The sequence below is a fragment of the Lissotriton vulgaris genome, chromosome 8, assembly GCF_964263255.1.
Source record: "Lissotriton vulgaris chromosome 8, aLisVul1.2, whole genome shotgun sequence".
Classification (NCBI taxonomy): Eukaryota; Metazoa; Chordata; class Amphibia; order Caudata; family Salamandridae; genus Lissotriton; species Lissotriton vulgaris.
In genome coordinates, this window is record NC_141696.1 from 166306173 (window position 1) to 166332562 (window position 26390).

Sequence of the window (26390 nt, forward strand, 5' to 3'; positions counted from 1 at the left end):
TGTAGGATGTTTTCAGACACACAAAATGTAAATACCTGCAAATGAACTGTACAAATATTTCAAAATAAATCAGCAGTTAGCAAAGTACAAATAATTCATTGTTTTTTTGTAATTCTGAAGTGTGATGGAAACAAAGATTTTAAATGGATCAAACCAATCAATCCACTTTACTTGGTGATGTGCAAATGATAAATAACAGAAGAAACACGATTTCCACTCATTGTTGGTGCACTATATAGTATTATCAGTAAAAGTGCACACCTGTGCAGATTTTGTGGCCATTTTAATGGAAACTGTGCTGTATGTAAGTAAGTGTGCTATCACACCATATTCTAGTAATATTTTGCAACAGTGTACTCAAAATGCACCCCTGGCTACATACCACACCTTTATTGTTCTCCTGCTGAATGAGCGTGGCTCAGTAGCTACACTTGTTCTTTGTGAAACACTTATATTTTTCACAACCCTTATGACTTCAGTGATGTAAGGTTAATGGCAGCACCCACACTTTGAACATGGTTCCAGCACCTATGGCTGTGACAGTGACATAGTTCAAATCAGGACATTCACAATTCACTGAGGGAGACTATTGCCGCTCACATGATCTCCTGTTCCAGAGGCTGCCAGGCCACAGGTGCTGCTGCAACATCCGCAGGCTCCAAGGTCTCTTCCACTCGCCAACAGACCTGGTCCTTCCGCTCCCAAATTTGCCTGTCCACACAAGGAGGAGGAGGAGGTACGTTTATCTTACCCTTAACGGGTTATAATGTTTGCACATTAAAATATTGTTCTTATCTGCATAGCATCTCTCATGATTTCTGTTTATCTCCATCATGCCTGGCATTCATCTGCACCTGTGCTCTTCCTCTCCTTGCCTGCATCCTTTGTCTTCGAGGAGTCCTTGTACAGACAATATTATCTGTCCCAGCCTTTTTCTGCCCCACTCATTTCTTAACTTCTTGCCACCAGTAAATAATGACATTTCCATGAAGTGCTATGTGGAGTTATGGATAAGTGTGGCTCACTGGTTAGAGCGGCAGACTCTGAAGCAGAGATCAGGCCTGGGACCAGGGTTCAAGTCCCGACGCGGCAGGGTCTTGGGCTCAATGTCCGCGGACTCGATAATTCTCGCCTCGGCGCCTACTCTAATCATGGGTCCCACTCTGCAACTCTGGGCAATAGCTTGCTTAATCTCCACAACGGCCCCGAAAGTGCTGGGATGCCTGGCTTCACCTTGGGGGTGCACAGGAGGGGCATCTCACAGGGAGAGCCAGGAAGGGTTCCACAGCGTTATACAGTGCCGGGACGCCCCGTTGCTGGGGCAGCTGTCCGCTTTACAAGTATACTACATTTACATTTATATTTACATAATGAGTACTACCATAAAGACAAACGAGAAAGAGAAACACATGAATGGTCATTTGACAGAATATAGATTGAGACCACTGAATTGAAGATCTCACAGTGATATACCACCAAGAAATAAACCCCTGGCGTTGGTAAAGCTAGTTAGATAGAGTACATCTATGTAAATATGAAGATTTTGAAGTTACTCATAGTGTGAAAAGTGAGCCTGACTTCTTTGTGTCTGTGTCTGTGATTAAAAAGGATCTGTTAAATACTAGACACATATTTATAACCACAGAGATTGCACCAACATCATAGCACACAATAGGAAGAGGATGACCTGTAGGAATATGAATCAAGAGGAGATAATGCCTGAATTCCTTGACATTTGTCTACCATTCCTAGAGGTTGTACTAGTCGAGACTATGGTTCCCTAGGAAATGTAAAAAGATGAATGCAAATGATTGATTTGTCCTGATGCTAGTTGTAGCAAGATCCAGCTCTCATAATAAAAGTCTAAAATGCAAGAGCCAAAATAGTGGTCTGATTTGGATTGCTGTGAAATTAGTATTAAGCTTTCCAGCTTCATGAAGAGTTATGCTATGGAAGATAGGTCTCAAAGGAAGTTACTTATGCTTAACTTTAGTTTGAACAAAACTGGTGAAGGCTGTAAGAGGCTCCAAAGATTGTCAGATCCCATTTGTGGCCCTTGGTCAAGGCGGGGCTATATGGCCTTAACTGTGGGGTTGCCGTTTATCTATGATGCCAATGGATCTGTCCGACAATGGCTCTGGCAACTGGGCCAGGCACAACCTCTTCCTTAGTTGACTCTCAGTGGTAGCGAGGGCAACGTAAGCAGGGGTGCTCCAGCTCAGAACTCAGCAACCACGCAGGAGCGCAATAACTAATTGTCCAGCCAGGTGCTTTAATTTATAAAACGAAAGTAGTTTATTATACACAAAAACCCATACAACCCAAGTTATAGTTAACAGGCACAGTTTTGTGAACTAGGCACTGGACTACTGCGCCTTGATCTTCTATGGTGCACTTCTCTCCCCCTGGATTCCCCTCTTCCTCTAAACCAGGCGTTTCTCCCCTCTTGGTATGAATGTATCTATTAGCATGAATCCAGGTAGAGGTGCTGGTTACTCCCCTCTTCTATGTTTGGTGCACTCAGTTTGTCACAGTTCTTATTAGCCTTTTGTGTCTAAACGACAGTGAGGATCTTTCTCTGAAGTTCAGGGCTGAGGCATGCAGTCAGAGGGTGAAAAGTGACCTCCCTCTCCCCCTCCTGGCAGAGAGCTCACTTCACAAACAGCCACAGCTCCAGGAACATCAGCAATACGCTTCCACTGTTTGGGAAAACAACCTCACCTCCATTTTGTGAACAAGGCCAGGCCAAGGGCACCTAAAAAACAAATAGACCCCATCAACACACAAGCACAAGATTTACTCAGCATGTTAGCAGTTGGATCGGATGTATGACGTTACAACGCATACTTTTACCACGCATACCATTACAACGCGGTTTTTACAATGCATACCATTACAACGCATAGCGCTTTGAGGTGCTGGATAGTGAATAGTTTAATTTACTATTCCAATTCCAGTCCCCGTGGACACTAGGGAAGGTGTTGGATAGTAAATTAAACTTATTTCCTATCCTAGAGCGCACCCCAGCGCAATGCGTTGTAATGGTTTGCGTTGTAATGACTGCGTTGTAATGGTAGTAGGTGGTAAAAGATTTGTTGTAAAGGTTGTATACCGTTGGATCTGGGTTAGCACCAGAACCAAAGCTTTACCAGTAAGCCGCCACTTTAGCGACACAGCTTGGATCCCAAAACATGATACACTTCCACCACCATTCTGTGTACTAAAGTTTTGGCAGGGACAGCAGCCCACAGTGATTACAAGGAGGGCACTCTTGGTGCACCCCTCCAGGTGACAGGAAAGGTCCAAGACCTTGCTCATATCAAGGGACAGGCCTAGGTCCCTGTGCACACACTAGATTAGTGTGAGGCTAGGGCAATACCAGATGCTCGCAGTCTGGCATTCGGGGGACCAGTTGTTCAAGGTACTTCCTCTCATTATAGGCCCTCGCATCCACCACAAGCATGTAACTCAGGTTCAGGGCCTTTAACCATCGTTATAGCCCTCTGAAGTGGGCTACAATAGAACACTAGAATGTTGAGACCTCCACTGCAAGACAATGGAGTGGCTCTGGGCCAATATTAGATGGTATAGACTTCGGCCCCACCATTCCAATGTCCAATCACTGTTTCTCCCTGTATAAGTTGGTACCATCCTCTGCCTGGAGTAAACTATGAGCATGAGAACCTTTCTGCTTTGAGCAATAATTAGGCAATATTATCCAACAAGGGGTGAGGCACTCAGAGGGCAGAAGGAGAAGCCTATTTCCTTCTCCACCATGGTCCATAATTACCTCAGAGAGTTTGCCCCCTTGGGTAATTTTGCTATTGTAAATCAGACCCGTGAAATGTACATACATTTTGTGGTAGATGGTGTGTTTTTTGAGATCGTATTTAGGTTGAAAGTTATGAGAGGCATTCCTGTTGAACTTTTTGTTGAAGAGGCTCCACCATTTCTAAAATGCATAGTACTGCAATGTCTGGTTTTGAAACTCATAAAAAGAAGAATATACATTTTAGCCACAATATTTTCTGGTGGTGCTATAATTATTTTAGTCTTTTTGCAAATTCTGTAATGATTTACCCTGTGCAAAATGCTGGTCCTATGCTGGAATTTGATGAAGCATATTCGAAAGAAAGCATTTTTTCGCATGATTTTCTGATTGAAATCATAGTTAGTGGTCTAACAGCTAAATTGAGGACACACTTTCTATAAATCTCAAAAAGCCTTCCTCATCCATCTGATTAAAACAAATGTCTAACATGATGAGCAAACCAGGTAATTCAATCAGCATCAGAAGCCTGTCAGGTGATTTCCCAATGTTTCACCACTGAAGTCCAATGAAAACCTTGAATGGTAACATTGTATTGATGACAAATGTGAGGCACTATTGAAGGAAGTATTGCTAGAATGAATTGGAGCTGTGCAATAAATGAAGAAAAGGAGTGGTTTAATTATGTCATGGAAATTATGGTTAGTTTTTCAGAAAGCTAAAATTAGGACATTGTATCTATAAATTATCAAACACTTTCTCAGCCAAGTGAGAAAAAGTCCAACGCCAGTGAAAACTACTTCCAACAGCAGCAGCAGTCTGTGAGATGACGCCCCTCGGTTCCAAGTTAACTTTACCATTGAGTTCTAATGTGCAACTAGAATGCTAACATTCTACATTTCTGACAAAATGGATGCCATGTTACTAGAATCGAATCCGTTGACTTTAAAGCCTTTCCTATAACGCAGATTGAAGTAAATGAACGATGATTAATGCAGATATGAAAGCAGCTGTTTCAAAAATGTTTGAGGGGGGAGTAAGGGATTTTAATAATTGACGGCTTGATATATTTCAAGAGGCTAAAAATAGTTAATGAGTGAGATCCCTACTGAAGTTAAACATTCCCTTTTCACATCTGCTCCTCAAACTATACATCATATTTATTGCCTAATACTGCACTGACATTTATCCAAACATCTTTTTATTAGGTTTTGAGAAAACAGGTACAATCACAGGAGACTTGCAGAACTCTGCCGCTATGGAGAAACACAGAATCTGACTGAAACCCTACACCCCCTTGAAACCCCTCTTTCATCTACCCATGCATGGAGACCTCCAAGTGTCAAGGTACAGATGGCACACCCGCTAACTTTCTGGGATGTGCTGAAGTTCTTGCAGGAATGATGTGGATCCCAGTTCCACCTGCCAAACCCCTTCTTTTTTTCGCAGCCTCTCAACAAACAGAGCACAAGGGCGTATGAATGGGGAAATGGGATTAGGGATTAGGGATTATGGAAGGGTCAAATGTATGAATAAAGAGCAGTAGCGGCCCGTGGTGGGAGTGCTGCTGGGCGCTGACATGGGGAGGGGTAAGTGCAGAATGGGTGGTAGTAAACTACGGATTACAGCCGATTACAGGTAAGTAAACATATAAATAAATATAACGAATTTTGTTGCAAGCGCTGCATCGCAATTCAAATTGTGCAACTGTGTGGATAGGGTCTCCTACATTTAAAATTTTTATTGTATTACTGTTTAAGGTTTATAACTGTGACTATTTTTCACCGCATTTTAATATGATTGTGTTTAATTTTTGTTGAACTGTAACGTGATTACATTTTGGATTTGATTACATTTTGTATGTTGTACATGAAGTTTATATTCCACTTATATGTGTAGAATTGCTTTGTTTCCTAAAAGCTAGAGGTTAGACTTTTTTGAGATTATTAGGCCTTTTTATACAGCAAAATAAACAATCCTTGAGCGGTGCATCTCTGATTTGGTGATATTTTGTTTAGTGGGTTGGTTAGTGTATTATAAAACCAGAGTGAATGACATTTGAGAGTTTTGATTTGTTTTATTTTACCTCATTAACAAGGGCACATTTTGTTTTCTCTATTGACCAACTGATCTTCCCCTGATTATTATATACAGCTGGGAAACGCCCAGTTGCCTTGAGCTGGGATATTGAAGCTTTTCTTGGTTCGCTACAGTTGGGGACGTTACCTCCCCCTGCGCTTGAAGGCTTGAGGGTTCCTATTACACACCAGGAAGTGAGAGGTGTGATCAGTTGGGGATGCTGCCTCCCACTACACTTGAAGGCTTATGGGGTCCTTTTACGCTCCAGGAAGTGAGAGATGCGATCAGGGACATGGCCCACAGCAAGACACCAGGCCCTGATGGGTTCCCGTTGGAGTTTTATTTAGTCTTTGCTACATCGCTGGCCCCAACGGTTGGCGGTTGTGTACAATATGGCCCTAAATGTTGCAGAGCTTCCGGCTACTACGAGCGATGCGCCAGTTATCCTTCTCCCCAAGATGGCTGTGGAGGGTGCATCCACCACGGCGTACCGCCCTTTACCCATGCTGAACATGGACTTTAAAATATTGTGTAAAATCTTAGCTGTGTGCCTGCTGGCTCACAAGCACATGCTGATTCATCCCGACCAGTGTGGATTCATCCCCCAGTGTAGTATATCTCTTAATCTCCATCAACTTTATTGGGTTTTGTTTGCTGCCCGTCCAGTGGAGAAGTTTAGGGCTGGAGAAGGCATTTGACACTGTTGGTTGGGAATATCTCATTGCAGTCATGAATAAGATGTAGTTTGGGTCACGGTGGGTGTCCTGGATGCCGCTTTTATATCCTAAGCTCACCACCAGAGTACGTACAAGCCAGGTTATTTCAGCCTCATATGAAGTTTGTAGGTGGACTAGACAGGGGTGCCTTTTGTCCCCACTCCTGTTGTCCCTTGGAGTGCTATGGGGCAGTGGTGGGGCTCAGCTACAGCCGTATCCAAGTTTGCAGTTGTTGCTCACATTGGGTAATGGCCTCCACTTGGTTAGGTGGTTCTATGGACATCTGAAGGGCCTTGTTCTGAGACCTCCATCTATGCTCTAAGTCAAATGGGAGAACACGCATGGTAGGGCTCTGTCGGACAGGGATTGGGCTTGGGTGCTCGCTTCACTGCAGAAAGCGTGCCGCAATACTCATTTTAAGGTGATCCAATTTAATTATTTGTACTAGATTTATCTGACCCCAAAGAGATTGACGTCTATTTATGGGGCCGGCCTCTGAGCTGTCCGCGTTGAGCATTTGGTAACACGGATTTCTGTCATATGACGTCCTGCTCCACTCTGCAGGTGTTCTGGACTGCAGTAATACAGAGGGTGAATGGGACATTACACAGGAACTTAATCTGCAAGCCAGAGGTTTGCTGCTGGGTCTGTTACCATGCCCTGAACCCAAGAAAGTGGACAAAAGATTAGTGGATTTGCCATTTATTTTAGCTAAAAGGCTTATTGCAATGCCATGGATGGTGTCTGCTGGGCTGGGGTGGCAAGATGGGAATCAGCAGTTAGGGACTGGGAGACAGCGGAAGACTAGGCTCTGCGTAGGGAGGAAGCTCGGGGCTTCTGTAGATGCCCTATTGCACATGTGTGGGCGGAGGTGTTAGCAGCATTGGATGGTCGGGGAGAACTAGCTGGTTCTTCCATGGAAGTCTCGCTATCTTAGATTGGAGATGAGACATGTCGAACGGTACCTTCGTGAGGGGATGGACTTGCCTGCTTAATGGAGGGACTAAGATGCTTTGGATCTCTGAGGGGTTGTTTGGGCAGTGCCTCAGCTATGTCTGTTATGGCATGCCCTGTATGTATGAGTGGTGTGCCTGAGGTTCCCCCGTGGGGTAGCCCACCCCATACCATCCCTGGCAATTAACATGACATGTGTATTTGTAAAGTGCACTTTCACCCAGAGGAGTATCTTGGTGCTGAATAACAGATTTTTATTGTTACCCAACTCAATAGTACTTCTTTTATTGACCTCAGAAAGATGAAAGGCTGAGTGGATCTGCACCTGCGCCAATGAGGCTGAACACAGGCCCTTACAATGGGCGCATTAGTCTACTTAGCCACCAGACCATTCTTGCCCCTCACTCCCTATTATTCATCCTCACGTTTCATACCTTCTTGATTCAGCTACTCTGGACTCCCTGTTCATTTACTTTTTTATGTTATAAATGATTGTTTTTTTGTTTTTCTTGATTTAAGGTATTATTATGGCTTATTATGCGCTGTCAGCCACAGTGCTGTCTTTCTGTCATGTTCCTACTTGACCTTCCTTTTTTTAACTGTTTATTGTCGTTTTATTTTTTTAATTGTACATGTTACAATGACCTCCCCGAGACAGCCCAGAAGGACGTCTGGAGTACCGACCGGACGTGCGGGGCTCCATGTACCTGAGCTGTGGCCAGGTGGGGTGGAGCGTTTCTCTCCTACAACTTTGGTAGGAGAATGTTTTACTACTGAAATACCCAGGTGATATTTTCTTCATTTATTCACTTTTTAATGAGCAGTAGCGAACAAGGTCCTGAAGAAAGCAGCAGGATACCTGAGATGATCCATAAATTAGTCTGCAGAAACATGTTGACCACACATTAAGTCTAGAGGCTATTTGTTAAAACCTCCAGCATCGCACGCTTTTTTATTTTTGGGAATAGAAAGGTGGTTATTAAAGTTAGTTTTCCATTCTATTACCCAATTTTATCTGTTCACATCACAGTCCACACTCCTTTTCATTTCACATTATGCACTGCTCTTGAGTTGTCCTTCCTTACCCTGATACATGAAAACACATAATAGTTTTTCATTTTTTACAATCTTAATTGGTTTAAAATCTACCTTCCTGGTGTGAAGGAAACCCATATGATGAACAGGGCGCCCAGGATCGACAGCTGATGGGTATTTTTCCACATAGGAAAGATGCTCTACTTTTGATGTAGTTCATAGCCTACCTCCAGACACATACTCGAGCCGACTGCTTGATAGACCCACTACTATTCTTTATTGTGAAAGTTTGTAATAAGGGGCTATAGTAGTGTGAGGTCTTTAAACTTCCCCTTGGGCCCTCTTCCCTCCCTTTTGAGATATATACTGGTCACAGTAGAACCAGCTGAGATCAAATCACAGATTGCATAGTGCGTGAAGTCGGTGGGGATGTTAACAGTGACTATATTGGCTGTAATCATATATCAAGTTAGTGTCTAGTCAATACAACTGTTATACATCTGCATTTAGTGCTACTCACTGGATCACTACATACACCAAGCAGATCTGCCCCTTCCATTCAACAAATGATCCTACTAAGCATTGCGCAAATGTCTCCTTCCGATATTGTCCTAAGGCTCCTTCTGGGATATAACTGAAGAAGGCCGTAAGTATAATGATCATCTAATTAACAGAGAAAAATAACCAAAAAGGGAGGAAGGGAGTTTAGGAGGGAATGCTAAAGAGCTGCACATACTCATATATCTCCTTTGTTTGAGCTCATTTGCATAATCACAATAATGGATTATGGTATCTTAGCCATTATGCATAGGGAATATGTGTATGATTGTACATAGTGATAACAAGTCATTCCACAACCCGCTATATATCCAACTCAATCTGTATCGGGAGCAATCAGAGGGACCGCCGAGGCCAGTGCTATTTGTAATGCCATCAGGAACGTACCCCAGGCACCCAAAATGGGATATTTACGCAACCCTAGCATATCCTCCCTTATGCAATGAGACCGTTTCGGCTTTGGCCCAATTTAATATAGAGTTGGCCCATGCTGTAAGAGGGGGGTCCACTGCTTTCCAGCAGCGAATAATAAGCCTCTTAGCCACCACCAAGGCCAGGTCTAAGAATTTAGAGGTCGCACTTTGCCCCTTTTTCCTTAGAAATATACCCTGAATACAGGCCTCCCCCGTGTTCGTTAGCAGCCTGCCCATGCTGGTGGTCAAGAAATCAACCACACCCTGCCAATAACTCAATAATCTGGGACATGACCACAACATATGTAGTAGGTCAGCATCTACCAAACTACAGCGTGGACAGCATGCATCCTTTTTTCTGAAATACCTGTTAATTGTATCTGGAGTCAAATATGGTCTTTGTATTATATAAAACTGAATGAGTCTGAACTTAGCATTTCTTGGGATCTGCCCAGGACTGTCCAACAAAGTGCCCCATTCTTTAAGCGTGTAGGGTCTAGACAGGTCTAATTCCCATTTGTTACGGAAAGGTGTTAAATCAGTGCCAGTATGTGAACGGATAGAGTCAGTCAACCATTTTATTAAAAGAAGTCCCGTACCCAATACGTGAAAATATTGCAGTAAAAGATGTGTTTATTTATTTCTTTATTTGTTTATATAGAGCTAGAATCGTCCCCCGAAGGTGTATCTCTGCGCTTAGAGCGGAATATGAGGGTGTGAAGCAACTCCAGCATAGATTAGCAAGCGTAAAACAGGGTAGTCTTAAGGTGCTTCCTGAATTGTAGGTGATCTAGACAGGGCCTCATGGACAAGGGGAGATTGTTCCAGTAGCGGGGGCTGAGATACGAAAGAGCTCTTCCTCCTAATCTTGCCTTTCTTACTCGAGGTACCACCAGAAGGTGTTTCGCACGAGCGGAGGGATCTTGATTGTACATAGGGCATGAATTTCTCAGAGAAGTAGGATGGGCCCAAGTGCCTTATGGATAGTGCAGAAGATTTTAAATTTGACCCGTTGGCGGATAGGGAGCTAATGCAGCGTCACGAGGAGAGGACGAGAGGGGGTTCTGGAGGGGGCATTACGGACCAATTGTGCTGCCGTATTCTGAACCACCTGCAGTCTGCTAAGTGAAGCATCATTATCAGAGACCAGCAGGCCGTTACAGTAGTCCAGGCAACTTAATACCAGTGACTGTACTAAAGTTTTGCGGATAGAATCAGAAAGCAGAGGGAAAACTCGGCGGAGCAGGCCTGTTAGATGAAAACATGAACCAGCTGTCTGAGCAGAGTGCTCCTTCAGGCTGAGGGCTTGATCTAGGCAGATACCCAGATTTTTAACTGTAAGCTTGGGACCCATGTGTCCTCAGAAGAGTGGCCAAGGGAGCAATATAGATGTTGAATAATGTAGAGCTCAGAAAATAACAACAAAAGAGTGTTCTAGTGCAGATAGGGTGGGGGTCTGCACTGAGCACAAGAAGTCAAAAGCAAGCCCATTTGGTTTGTCAATAAAGCCCTCACTCACCGACCTGGTCGGTGACTTGCTTCATCATCGGGCCCCACCGGGTGTGACCGAATGTCACCCCGGTGTGCTGCAACGCCAGAGTTACTGCGGAGCTGGTCTTGTGAGGATGGAGGGGCTATGTGATAAGTAACGTGAGAAGTGTAAAGAGTGGTGGTTTAAAATTGTCTTGTATGTATCAAAAATTATTTAATAGCTGATCATCAAGGACAAAGTAAAAAATGTGTCGATAAACAAGGCCAACTAATTGGATGGTCTTGTACCGATAACATTAAGTGAAAGTGTGGTTGGTCAACATGTTTCTGCCCAAGCGGTATAGTTAACCAGGCATTCGTCAGGACCTAGAGTGTAAACCCCGGCGGTATGAGCACGCTAAGGCCCACCCGACCGAAGGCCTTGAAAGTGAAAAATCGTGTCTGTGAAGTAAAATGAGGGGGGCTCCACCGGCCAAAGGGCGGGAAGCACACAGCCTCAGGTCTCCAATAATATGGAGAACAAAATTAAAACCTGTGAAGATAAAAGGTACAAACAGACATACACAGATCAGTAAGGCTCATATGTTAAAGCCTGTGACTAGTGCTCAAGGTGCTTGGGGGTGCACGACTCGTACAAATTAGCAGAGGTGCGTGGCTCTGCCTGTGGTCTAGACAGGAACGTATACCATTAGACTTTTAGTCGTGACTGAACAGGCTCACTAGTGTACTAATTGGATTGTCAACAGTGCGCGTGAGCTTGGCCAGTTGTGAGAGTGAGAGATGGGGGAATTGCGATGTGATGGGCATTCATACACATCTCTGTCACTCAAGCGATCAATGGGCCAAAGGCCAGTGATCATTCAACCAAGAGTTTCAAGGGTGAAAAGAGAAAAATCTGTGAAGAAAAGGGGAAACAAGAAGGGAACAAGGGACAGACACAATCAGTTTGCTGAAAAGAGTACTTATCTCGTAGGGTCTGTAGCGGTCGCAGGTACACTCACGCCCACTACGCCAGTCTCCCGCTGATACACCTGCTCAGCCCTCGGAACCGGGTCTCGCCGATCCAGGCTGGAGGAGTGTGAGTCTATTTATAGAGAGAGAGGGAGGCGTAGTGGGCGTGAGTGTACCTGCGACCGCTACAGACCCTACGAGATAAGTACTCTTTTCAGCAAACTGATTGTGTCTGTCCCTTGTTCCCTTCTTGTTTCCCCTTTTCTTCACAGGATGTGCCAAAAAGCGCTGCCTCCCCCCTCCCGAGGCCTCCCGAATCCAATTAGTACACTAGTGAGCCTGTTCAGTCACGACTAAAAGTCTAATGGTATACGTTCCGTCCTAGACCACAGGAAGAGCCACACACCTCTGCTAATTTGTACGAGTCGTGCACCCCCAAGCACCTTGAGCACTAGTCACAGGCTTTAACATATGAGCCTTACTGACAAATGATTTTAACCTTTTTTGTTTGTCTCTATGTATGTCTGTTTGTACCTTTTATCTTCACAGGTTTTAATTTTGTTCTCCATATTATTGGAGACCTGAGGCTGTGTGCTTCCCGCCCTTTGGCCGGTGGAGCCCCCCTCATTTTACTTCACAGACACGATTTTTCACTTTCAAGGCCTTCGGTCGGGTGGGCCTTAGCGTGCTCATACCGCCGGGGTTTACACTCTAGGTCCTGACGAATGCCTGGTTAACTATACCGCTTGGGCAGAAACATGTTGACCAACCACACTTTCACTTAATGTTATCGGTACAAGACCATCCAATTAGTTGGCCTTGTTTATCGACACATTTTTTACTTTGTCCTTGATGATCAGCTATTAAATAATTTTTGATACATACAAGACAATTTTAAGCCACCACTCTTTACACTTCTCACGTTACTTATCACATAGCCCCTCCATCCTCACAAGACCAGCTCCGCAGTAACTCTGGCGTTGCAGCACACCGGGGTGACATTCGGTCACACCCGGTGGGGCCCGATGATGAAGCAAGTCACCGACCAGGTCGGTGAGTGAGGGCTTTATTGACAAACCAAATGGGCTTGTTTTTGACTTCTTGTGCTCAGTGCAGACCCCCACCCTACCTGCACTAGAACACTCTTTTGTTGTTATTTTCTGTTAATCCTTTGGGGACTAAGAGTGTTCGCGCTTCTCCCTACCTCTCTTTTTGTTGATAGGAGTAATGTAGAGCTCAAGCATGTGCCCTAGGTTGACAATCTGGGAGCGATGAGACAGAAAGCTCCTCCTCCATTGTAAGGCTGATTTTCTTATCCCCACCTCTTCCAATCTTTTGATCAAGATACTGTGGGAAACTGTGTGAACACTGTGGATAGGTCCAACAGCACCAGAATCATAAAGTGGCCCTTATGTAGGGTCATCCTGATGTTATCTGTGACCGCTAGTAATTCTGATTCGGTGCTGTATTTGGGCCTAAAACCGGACTGGGAAGGATCTAGACATCCAGTCAGTTCGACAAAGTTGGAACGGTGGGTATTGAAATGTTTTTCCATTCATTTGCTCAGGAATGGAAGGAGAGAGATCAGGCAGAGGTTAGAGAGGTCCGCCAAGAGGTTGTAGTGGTCTTACGAATTGGTCTAACCTGAGCAACTTTCCACTCCAGTGGTACACGGCCTTCTGTTAGGGAGATGTTAATAAGAGATTGCACAGAGGGAGACCGATGTTTAGCTAAGGATGGAATGACTTTAGCAGGAATATGGTCAGATGGGGACCTCGACTTTATCTTGTGGATCAGTGATTCAACCTCTACTAATGTAATAGCAGGGAAGTTCTCTAACAACTGAGAGTTTATTATATTCAATTGGTTCAAAGTCATAGGGGTCTGCTGCAGGCTTCCTACTGCAGTAATTTTTCCATAGATAAGCCCTATCTTTTGTGCAAAATAAAGGGCAATATCATTACACAGCCGTTGGGAGGGGCCCTCTAAGCTTTCACATGCCTTGGGATTAATAAAGGACTGCAGAATTTGGTGCAGGGTTTTCGAAGAGTTGCCAGGCCTGGGCTAACTGAGATGTTATATGGATTTTACGTGCTGTTTTTATATTTTTGGGTGGAATGGAAACGATCTCTGTCCACCTCATTATGAGAAGCATGCCAGATTCTCTACAACTTCCTGCAACATTGTTTTTGAACTCGCAGATGCGTTGAGAAGACTGCCTGTGGGCGATTGGGATGATTCAAGGAGGATTTCAGAGGTGCAATGTGGTCAATGGCTATCGAGACAGCCGAGTTATATTTGGACAGTGCTTTTTCAATATTGTCCGATGCAGAGTTTTGAGCTCTCAGAAAAACAGTTTGAAAGTTTTCCGCTGAGACTTTCTGCCACTGCCTACGAGTATATAATGTAGCTGGTTTAGGGATTTTGAGATCTATGGGATCCGGAATAAAAAATTCAATAACTGAATGATCTGACCAAGTAAGTTGTTGGGAGTGTTCGCACTGAATCTTAGAAGAATTTGAAAATATAATATCCAAAGTATGATCAGCTATGTGAGTCAGGCCTTTATTAAGCTGGGATAAGCCTATAAGGGATAGGTCAGCCAAAAGAGTCTGTGCATCTAAGTTGGAAAGACATTCACTGTGGATAATGAAATCTCCTAAGAGTAGAATATTATTACACACGTTCACATAAGGGGCTAATAGTTCAACCAATTGTAGGGAGAAGTCAACTAGAGGTCATGGGGGCGATAAATTAACGCCCCTTTCCAGCTAGCCTGCAGGGAGGAATCTATCTTAAAGGCCAACATCTCCAAAGTAGCATCACTACTTTGATCTAGGACGGAGACATTGATTCCATCTTTATGCATAATGGCAATTCCACCCCCTGTCTTCAGGTCTGTCCAGTCTGACCATTTTATACCCCTCTGGTATGCCTAATGCTATAGCAGGCACAGTGTGGGGCTTAAGCCAGGTTTCGGTTAGAAAACCCATTTCAGGTTGAACCGAAGACACTAGGTCCCATACCTCAATGGAATGTTTGGGCAGGGATCGAATATTGCACAACAAATTTTTCCACCCCTTCCGTGAATTATCCACGGAGGTGTTGATAGGCTGGCCAGGAGAGATAAGATTTGCCTGAAATCGGCATGCTCGGCAGGAGAACGGACCTTCTGGACAAGACCAGGATTCAGTTCGGAAAGTGGGGGGTACATTGGTCTGTAAATTCATGAGCTCTTGTCTGGTATAGTGTATTTGCAGGGGGGAATTGTGGTTGGCAGGAAATTGACTTGGGTCTCTGGCTCCAGGCGGCGTCCTGGCGCGGAGGGGCGCAGACGAGCTTGCCTTTGGCGCGCTTTTGTCTCGCCACAGGAGCGCCCGCTGCCAGCGTCCGTTGCGCACTCCGCTCTGCATGCCTATTTATGCCAAAGTCAGGGTGAGAACTAGACTGCCAATTGGAAATTGCTTCCCTTCACACAATCGGGATTAGGACTCGCGGTGGACCGGGAAAGTGAACCAGAAGTATGGCTCAGGGATAAAGACCTTGCAACATCAGGTATTTCCCTTGTAATTTTAAAAATGTAAAAAAGATGTGTGAACAAGAAATAAGTGGTGACAATTTTAAAGAGTGGCAGCAGTAAGCATCGTACAACTAGCGCTGGGCAGTATCACAATGCAGTATAACTACCTCACGCGTGTCCGCTGCACGCTCCGCTCTGCATGCCTATTTATGCCAAAGTAAGGGTGAGGACTAGACTGCCAACCGGAAATTGCTTCCCTTCACACAATCGGGATTAAGACCCGCGGTGGACCGGGGAAGTGAACCGGAAGTGTGGCTCAGGGAGAAAGACCTTGCAACATCAGGTATTTCCCTCGTAATTTTAAAAATGTAACAAAGATGTGTGAACAATAAATAAGTGGTTTGGGGTTCCTGTGTAATATCACCCCAATGGCGCTTCAAGTTAGTTATCCAGGAGGCATGATTGAAAAATTGCCCCGGGGGGACGCCTTCTTCTTCAATAAAAGAGAGGACTGGCCTTACCTCACCCCCTACAAATAAGCCCCCTAGAGTATGTATATTAGCATCTGGCCAGGTTCGAAGTGACGTTGCAGTAACTCTGCCTCCCCCTCTAGGCATTTCCAGAATCGGCCTCGCGGGCGCATAAGGTATGACATGCTTGGTAAGGTAAAGGGCTCTTCGAAGACATCTCTGGGCTACCTGTACCAAACGTGGTAGGGGCGCTTGATCTGGTACATGGGTGAAAAAGAAAAAGAAGCCTATCTATTGTGTACGGCCCCCCCATTTCTACTGTGTCATCGAGGTGGAGTTGTTCCATCCATTTAGCAATCCATTATATTTGGGATGCCACATAGTAATGCTCCATATTAAGTAGGGCTAAACCACCCTGGTCCTTGGGTACATACAATTTGGCGAGCACCGCCCTACATATTGTGTTATTCCATATGAGATCCCTCATCATTCTTTCCAGTGGCCTAAAAAATGACCCCGATAAATGCAGTGGGAGGTTCGCAAAATAATATAGCAGGCGAGGTAGCATCACCATTTTAATAATCGCCACTCTGCCTGTAAAAGATAGGTGAAATGTCTTCCAGAATTCGATTCGGGGCTTCAATGCAGCGATGGCTCTGGTTAGTTTGCAATCCAATAGCTCCTTGTCTGTGTGGTATATACGAACACCTAGATATCTGAGCACATCTGGCTGCCAAGCCACCAGAGTGCCATCCATCATTAATTGAGATGCAAGTGCACCAGGAATGAAGGGGAACAGACATGACTTCTCCCAGCTCACCCCTAGTCCCGATACTTTTTGCAAACAGTGTAAGAGTTTTTTATATGACCGGGGGTATTTGCTGTAAGTCTCTAATATAAAGTAGGATATCATCCGCATTTAACAGTACAGCATGAAGTTCCGTCCCCAATGGTATGCCCCATTGAGCCGCAGAATGGTGCAGGGACAGTGCTGGTGGTTCTATAGCTAGAGAAAATATCATTGGGGAAAGAGGACACCCCTGTCGAGTTCCTCTGCCAATCAGTATGGGCTTCGAGAATTGGGTTCCTAATCAGACTCGCACAGTAGGCGCGTCGTATAGCAGTTGAACTAAGTTAAGAACAACTGTCCGAATCCAAAGCGGCGTAGTACCACAAACATAAACGGCAATTCCATTGTATCAAAGGTCTTCTCCAAATACAACACCAGACATCCTGACACTGGCCAAGCCTCTGTGACACCCCTCATCACTCCTTGACGTTCCTTATGTTGCCGATCGCGTATCACATAATTACTGTTGTGCTGTTTGCACGCATATGTACTGGATTACTGTGCTATACTTCATATCCCACCGCCCCTTGACTAGGACTGAACGAAACTCAGCTTGACGTGCTATTGTAATGTGTATGGTAATGCTTGTTTATTTACTGGAAAATTATTAATAATTTTTTATAGTGCCCTTGAGAGACATTCAGTTCCTGTTTAGTCGTGAACTTGCTCCTTTGTTTTCCAGCTCATTATGTACAAGGATGTTGTGCTGTCATCTGCAGTTACTGTCTGTAAACCTTTCACTGCTCAGCCCTTGCTTCTCGTTATTCATATGTGGCCTCTTCTTCTCTCTCTCTCTCTCCCCATCCACGAGGAAAATATCAAAAAACTGCAGGCTGCCATTTTATACAAGAGATCAACAAGGAGCACCTGTGTTACCAGTGGCGGCTCCTCCACTAAGGTGGGGGAGTGTCGCCCCACTGCTTCTCAGCAGTGAAATAAAAGAAACTTGCGCTATTATCATTTCATGTTTCCTCCTGCTGCAGCTTTGTGGGCAGGGAGGGGCGGGCTGCTCCCATGACATAAGAGCGGGGAAGGAGGGGTTTGCCCACTCCTAAGTGCATATGACTGTCCGGCCCACCCTCTCTGCATTACAGCCTGCATGGAGAACATGCCCAGGCCCCCATTCCCTGACTGAGCGTGGAACCACGGCTCTCAGGCCAATGACAACGCTGCATTGCAGCATTCTGATTGGCTCAGTGGAACCTGGGTGTCTGGGTGCTACCTGCCTGCTGCTTCCTGAAACAGGACCGGAATACAGGAAGAAGACAACGGAGGAGAGGCAGCAGCTAGCCGGCCGGATGTCACAGGTAAGTGTTTTGTTTTTTTAACAATTTCATCCAGTCCCTGTCCCCACCTCACTACCCGGGTCTGGTAGCAGCCGCTATTGTGTGCTACTGTGTCCTCCCTCTTTGTTCTGTGTTTCTGGGCAATGCTGACCTTCAGCAAGAACTGCATTGATGCAGTCACTGAAGAACCTGCATGCGACTCTACCTCTGGTGAGAGTGAAGGATTACTTCAAAAGGAATGCGGTACAGCAGAGAGGGGGCTAGATCTAGGGCACCCCTAGGGCACAATGGGTGAGAGCTTGAGTCCGTTATTGTATACAAGTCTAAATGCGACAATCTATAGGAAGAAGTAGATAATACATTCTTGAACGTTGGGACAGCAGGGGTTCATTGAGCTGCCAGAGGTGACCAAATGAAGAAGAAGTTGAAAGGCAATCAGCATCCATTTTAACTAAGTTCATAAAATGAACCTGTATGAGAGCATAATGAACACCTAGGAAGGAAGGATAAATGTTTGAGCATATGCAGATGGATTTTGGGTCAATTTAGCTGAGGCGTAATACTAGTGTGTTGAGCCTGTAGATGGCCACACTGTAGTGCTTTATTTGTGCAGGTGGAGAGCACCACTCATTTTTGGGCACCATGGCTTTTTTTATATTATCAGAATTTGGCAGTTGGCAAGAAAGAGAAAGGTAGAAAAGGGGAAAAGATGGAAGAGAAATATAGGAAAAAAGTGACAAAAAAGAATGCAGAATTGAAGGGTGGAGGTGGGGACTCTGTTACCAAGGTTTGTCATGTGCTTGACGAATTTAGAGATCACATACGGCAAGGCAGCAGGAACTGAATTTAAACACAAGTCTACATTTTTACCCAACATGCCCCATGATAATATCAACACCTTTCAGGAGATGGTCAGGCCTGAGCTATTGAAATATAGACAAAAGAACTGGGCGAAGAAGATGGGAAAATTGAAACTTAATCTAACTTTATCGCAGAAAAAGGCCATGAAAGACTTGGCAGCGGACAATAATATGATTATTCGACCTGCTGTTAAAGGGGGCAACATTGTCATTTTATCTAAAGAAATGTATGTGAATGAAGCTATGCAACAGCTTAGTGACACCAGAGCTTATGTAGTCACTAATAGGGTAGAATACAACAATAGCATCATCAGGATCTGGGGCAAGCTGGAAGACTGGAGAGAAAGGGCCTTTTAGAATGGGAAGAATATTGCTTCCTTAAAAAGGATCATCCAATACTTCCAGTGATGTACCTACTCCCAAATGTACACAAAAATAAAATAAATCCCCCGGGTGGACCCATAGTCTCATCCAGAGGAAGTGCCTTGGAGAACATATCCTGCTATGTTGATCACTCTCTTAGGGACGTTGTGCTCACACTACCTTTGTATGTAAGGGACACAAAAGATTTCCTCAGTAAAATCAGCAATCTGGACTGGCAGGAGGAGTACCTCCTCATGACCATGGATGTCAATTCTCTGTACACAGTGATTGATCATGAACAGGGAGTGTCTGCGTGTGCTAAATTCCTGAGTCGTAGATCCATCAGATACTTGGAACACATGTGGATGCTGCTTGACATGATCAAGTACAGTTTAACCAACAACTTTTTTTCTGTTCAATGATCAGGTGTACAGACAAACCCTCGGTACTGCCATGGGCACATGCTTTGCTCCTAGCTTTGCCAACCTGTTTATGGGAGCACGAGAAGATAAATAAAGAATGACACCAACATACACAACGACCTAGCCAATCTCATCTTATAGCTTAGGTACATAGATGACCTTTCGTAGTATGGAATGGCAGCAAACAGGGAGCTCTGGAGTTTGTAAGTAAACTCACATCAATTCCTACAACCTCAAACTCACCAGTGTGATCAGTAGGAAGGAAGTAGAGTATCTGGACACTAAGGTGGAGATTATCTCCAACAACATCCAGAGAAGGTTATTCGGGATGTGCACAGCTGGCAACACATTGCTACATGCAATGAGTAGCCACTCAGACAATCTCAAGTGGAGCATCCCCTATTTGGAATTGCTCAGAGTGAATCGCAATTGCAGCTCGAAGAATGCCTTTACCATCGAACAAGAAACTATGATTGCTAGATTCGAGGAAAGAGGCTATCCCAAATGGGTTCTCAAAAGAGCTGTGGGCAGGATACAAAATATTGACAGAGACACTATTCTTGGGGACAAAACCAACAGTGATGAAGTTAACGTAGGCAGAAGTGAAACCAGAATCATACTTATGTACAATGGCAATTCGGATTGTATTCACAAAACCATTTCACGTAACTGGGACATTCTTAAAAAGGATCCTGTTTTAGGAGACATCATTCCAGTGAGACCCAGCATAACCTACAGAAGGGTCCAAAACTTACAGGGTCTGGTAGTGCATAGTGACCTCACTGACATGCAACAGACCAGGGGGGTGAATTTCCATGGTTTCTTTCCATGTGGCTACTGCAAGGCCTGTGGCAGCAGCTGCATGATTTATTTTTTTATTACCCGTACCAACAGCATGATCCTGATCAAGCAGTTCCTCATGTGCAGCCCTAATTTTGTAGTGTATGTACCAGAATGTCCATGCAAGTTGAGATACGTAGGGAGCACGATACACATGGCCAAAAAAGGAATCCTACAGCATATGAGAGCTATAACAAACAGGGATCTTCAGTATCCCATTTCCAGACATTGTGAGAAACACCACTTCTCAAGCAGCTCCAAAGTGATATTCTATACAATAGAACAGGTGATCAACAACAGGAGAGGTGGCAATCGGATATTCAAACTTAGACAATGTGAGTCTAGGCACGTCGTAGGTATTGGCACATGCTACTCCAATGTGCACAACATGGATGAGGAATTGGCTGTGCATTTGCAAGAACTATAGGTCCTGACATTTATTAGTATTTCGAGGGATGTTAGGCATTCGGTTTTAAGATATCAGTATCTGAAACTGTGACTGAAACTTACACATGTAGAAGGAAGGAATCCAACTCCTGTACCTGTCACTAGGGGGTCCCGACCCTTTTCTTTGCGACATCCTCGTGTTGCATCTGAGCTCCCAGATAAGACAACTTTGCATGTTGCTATTTGAATTTGAAGAAAGAGGAATGGCAGCAAGGGATAATTAATGCTGCACTACCTAGCTATACACTTTACTTAAATGTACAGGGTCACTGTTGCCCACCTCCTAAGTCCACTGCCAATGAACCACACCACTATGATACAAAAGACAAAGCACAGAGAGGCAACACAAGTATTAAAAAGCACAAATGCTTAGCAAAAATATCTATCCAGACTCTTCAGTGATGTTTTATCAGATCCTTTACTGGATGCTTGAAACACAAACGGCGTAATGCAGTGCAAATGCAGCCAACGTGTTTCGCCCTGAATAGGGCTTTCTCAGGGCAATAGTCAAAAGTACTGCAATCTGGAATGTATTCAGGAATGTACCCAGATTGTTACTAAGTCCATGATAACTCAGATTGATGAAGTTAAATTCCAAAATGTAAAACCAAATCCAGTTCAAAATTATAGATGCTTCAGCTATCACAGTGAAAATTCTACTGTCCGTTTGAATACAATGATCAGGAACTAGATTTGGTTTTACATTTTGGAACTTAACTTCATCAATTAGAGTTATCACAAACTTTGCAACAATCTGGGTACTGCATTACGATATTTGTGGTTCAAGCATCCATTAAAGAATCCTATAAAACATCACTGAAGAGTCTGGATAGATCTTTTTGCTTAGTGTTTGTGCTTTTTAATACTTGTGTTGCCTCTCTGTGCTTTCTCTTTTGCTATTTGTATTTGATTGTATATAGTGTGCACTTGGATGATGTTGCATATGGGGTATATAGTACTTATTGTTCTAACAGAAGCACAGATGTGCTGTTCACTTCCTTTTCTGGGATATAGGACGATTTCTTTGTGTATACTACCAACTCGCTGCATGTGTATACCTAAAGATCAGACTAGGTAATTGACCATTTTTGAAAAGGTGCCCATTATGGATAAAAAAATCAGCCACTAAGGCAAATAATGTGTTTCACGGATGGGGGAAAGAATAACACACATCTTCCAGCATTGGGCATACACAGGGCACTCAACCACTATGATGAATGTAATTGAAAGACCATGGGGGACCAGGCTTGAACACCTTAGGCAAGGATTCCCAGCCTACAGGTACGGTGAGGCACCACATGTACCAGAGGGCACCACTTTGGGTTTCCAAGACAAGGAACGTATACACACGAACGCACACTGCAAGGTGTTTACAGGTATTGCCAGTTTTACACCCTGCGCAATCTGCTGTGATGCTGGCTGCAGAACCAAGGTCAGAGCACACATACGACGCGGCATACATGCACTGCCATTTTGGAGGTGCCTGATTAGTGTCCTTAGGCCACAGTACTCTCGGCGGCGGATGGTATCTTTCATTTGTATTCCTCCTGTTTAATTTGGCACGATGCACACAAACTGATCACTTTTGTACAATGCTGCATTGCAAACACTGTGTTAACCATACTTACATTTTACTGTTCCAATATGGCAGGTATTTTATGTTCTTGTAATGCATACATGTGTGCTTAAGTACTATATATATGTTTACTCAGGAAGTTTATGTAAGACAGCTAAAGCTTTACTCTGGTGTGTGATCAAGACCGTTGAGGTCGAAACGCGTCATGGAGGATTTATGATGTCCAATAAATCCCCTTTTCTTAAATTGGAACGTTTCTGTAGTTTCTGATCTGAGATCGCGTTATACTGGGTGCTCTGCATGATTGGATTGCCAGTATTTCTCCACCGACGAACGCGCCTCCTCTCAAAGACTTTGGTTTCCAGAAGGAGTTCTTTTTGTCTGGAATATATATAAATATGTATTTATTTATTCACAATACTATTTAACATAAAATATGTGTGCTAGCTTTTTATTTAAATACACTTTATTACTTTTCCCTATTCTGTACCACAGGGAGAACGTTATTTTTCAGAAGTTTAAAGTAAAAAATAAATATACACATTAAGTAAAACAAAAATATAATCATTAATAGATAGATAGATAGATAGATAGATAGATAGATAGATAGATAGATAGATAGATAGATAGATAAACAGATAGATCTTAACATTAAATTATATTTATATATATTTTAAACTATATTAAATAATTTAATTTAATTTAACATTACTTCCAATGGGGTGTGTTCTTAAAGTCCCGGTCTATATTATTTTCTATGTGAGGATGTTGCAGGACCAGTGGTTGGCCATGTGTGGTGCTGAAACTACCAATGTTTCTTTCTTCCAGTAATAAATTGCACTCATAAATATGGCTCCAACCCCTTTTTGCGGTGTGGGGGATGTGTAAGTGTTCACTATTGAGATAATTTTGCCCTCAGGTTTCGTAAACAACCAAAAGTAGTAAAGTTATTTAAATGTGTAAGAGTAAACTTACACATGTAGATTACTCACAAGCGTAAGTAACTTTAGTGAATAGCCCATTTCTTTTACACAAATAGTGTGTCCAAAACATTGCTTACAAAAATGCAGTCTCATTGGGTGTAGATTTTCTATTAATAACTCCGATGGGGCCTTTTTTTTCTAACAATACTAAGGACTCAATCCTTATGTCGAACAATATTCTGACAGCGATATTCTGATATCACACCTAGGAGGTATTAGTATTACCCACATCAAGGGCATTCATTTTTATTCCTAATAAAAAGTAAGGTAGTCAATGAATGTCTTATCAAATGTGCTCTATTTGTTGGAAACAGATAGCAAAGCAAGAGCAGATATGACATTTCATTTTTACTTAAAATTCAAGGATTGAAATGGTTCTCTGGACTAAAAGGAGCCTGCCTCCTTTTTGTGTGGATGTGTAATTGGCTGCTGGAATATCGTTTTCACAGAATTTCAAATGCTATTCATGCCCTAGAGAGATATTCAATTCCTGTTTAGTTGTGAACTTGCCTATTTGTTCTCCAGCTCTTTATGCACATGGGTGTTATGCTATTATCTGTCATTGCTGCCTAAAAACCTTTCACTGCTCTCCTCTTGCTTCTCATTATTTTTATGTGGCCTCTCCCTCTCCCCATTCTCCATGAAAATATTAAAAGGCTGGAGGCCGCCATTTTATACCAGAGATCAACGCAGGAGTCTGTGCTACATTGCCCGCCTCCTTTGTTCTGTGTTTGCCAGGCAATGCTGACCTTCAGCGAGGACTGCATTGATGCTGCCACTGAAGCATCTACATGTGACTGTACCTCTGCTGAAAGTGAAAGATGACTTCAAAGGGACGGTATTGAGGTAGAGCAGAATAGGGGCTATATCTAGGGCACCGCAGTGCACAGAGGATGAGGGTTTGAGTCTGTTAGCCTGTACAAGTGAAAATCAAAACTATTGTGATCACAAGGGTTCAACAGGTGCAAGAGGTTTTCAAATGAAGGAAGAGTTGAATGGCAATCATTAGCCATGTTAACAAAGTTTGTACAAAGAATCTTTATAAGATCATCAAATGCACGTGTTTATAGTACATTTAACTGCGGCGTAAGACCAGTGTGTTCAGCTTTGGGAGACACACAGTGCTTCATTTTTGCGGGTGGAGAGCACCACTTATTTTTGGGACTGTGCTTAATATTGTTTTCATCAGACTTTGGCACTGGGCAAGATAGAGAAAGGTAATAAAGGAGAAAATATGTAAGAGGAAGATAAGTACAAAATGACCGAGGGAGAACGCAAGTATCAAACAGAACCTGCATGAGTGAAGGGGTTGACGGAAGAAAAACATATGATGTGACAAAGTGCCTCTTTTCCCATGGACACCTACATTGTTTTTAGTTTTATGCTGCTGGTTTGCTTGACTCTATGCACGGAGACACTGCTAATCAGATTGCCGTGCATGTGCTCTGACCCCTAATACATGGCAAAATTGTCTAACACCTAATTGGCATATTTAGCTTTCCTATAAGGCTATAGATTATGTACCCAAAATATACCCATGTTGTGGAAATCAAAATGTCATCGTTAAACTACAACAATCCTGTGCCATCCATTAGTATGACCAGGCAAACATGACTCAATGCCTACCACTGTAGCCTGGCAGGTGCAGTAACATGAAACTGACCTGTTAAAATAAACTTTTTTTGACAGGAGAAAACCTTGCTTTTAAATAATAATACGCCACCCGTGTGTAGTTCTTGTAGCCCACAAGGCAGAGTGCATAGTGTTTAAAAGTAAGACATGTAGAAATTTAAAGTTAGCATGTCTTTACAGTGACTAGTGCTCAAAAGCTATTTTCACAGTAACAAGACTGATTGGCCTATAGAGAAACAATGGGAAGTGATATTAAATATATATTCTTCCATCTCTGGATTTGGACCATCTAGAAATATTATCAAACCCCTATTTTTTAGTTGTTTTTAAAAGTCCAACTCAATGGTGAAGTAATAAACATTAAGGAAAAGTAAGTTTTAGAAAGTTACCTTTTCCCTGCCTGGAGCACGGAAGACTAATTTGCATTGATTATCCAGCAGTAGCCAAATGGGTGCTTAGCCCTGAAGAGGTGTCAAAACTGCTACGAGAGCAGAAGCAATGACTAGGGTGTTTCATGGCGTTTTCTCTTTCCCTGGCAGGAAGGCCAGTTGAGGCATACCCAGGAACTGGATTTACTTCTAATGGGCCATCCTTGTCACAAACAAATGTTAAGTGACACCTGGAAAAGTCCCAGCTATCCTCCCAGTCATGCAGGTACCAAGCCCATTTGGAGAAGAGCTACTTCCAGAACTGGTTTGGATTTGCCAAGGAGGAGGGCACTGCTATTAATCCTGGACACAGGCCTGGGTGGGCACACAGGCTCTGCACAAGAGGAGTAGGGTTTCCCCATCTTGGATTTTGGGAGTGAAGAGCACTGTAGAATTGTTTACAATAGGGCACGTAGAATTTAACATATGATACAGCTGCAGCCTTGCCCCACTAAAGGACTAAATCTGAAGGTAAAAATCTTGACGGAGTGAAGGTGCCAAAAGTACACAACAGGTGAGAGGACTTTATTTGGAGTGAAATCTGAATTTCTCTCACTTTGAGCTTTTCCTAACAAAATAAATGGCTTCAGCCATACCTCGGCCAATGCCTATCCAACTTTGAGAGGACTTCTTCTAATACATCTTGCTGCGTTGCTGAAGGTTTTTGACTTCCACAAAAAAGACTACGTCCCAAGGTAAAACCTCTGGCCAGGCCAAACCTGGGTGGTATATTTGACCCGGGATCCA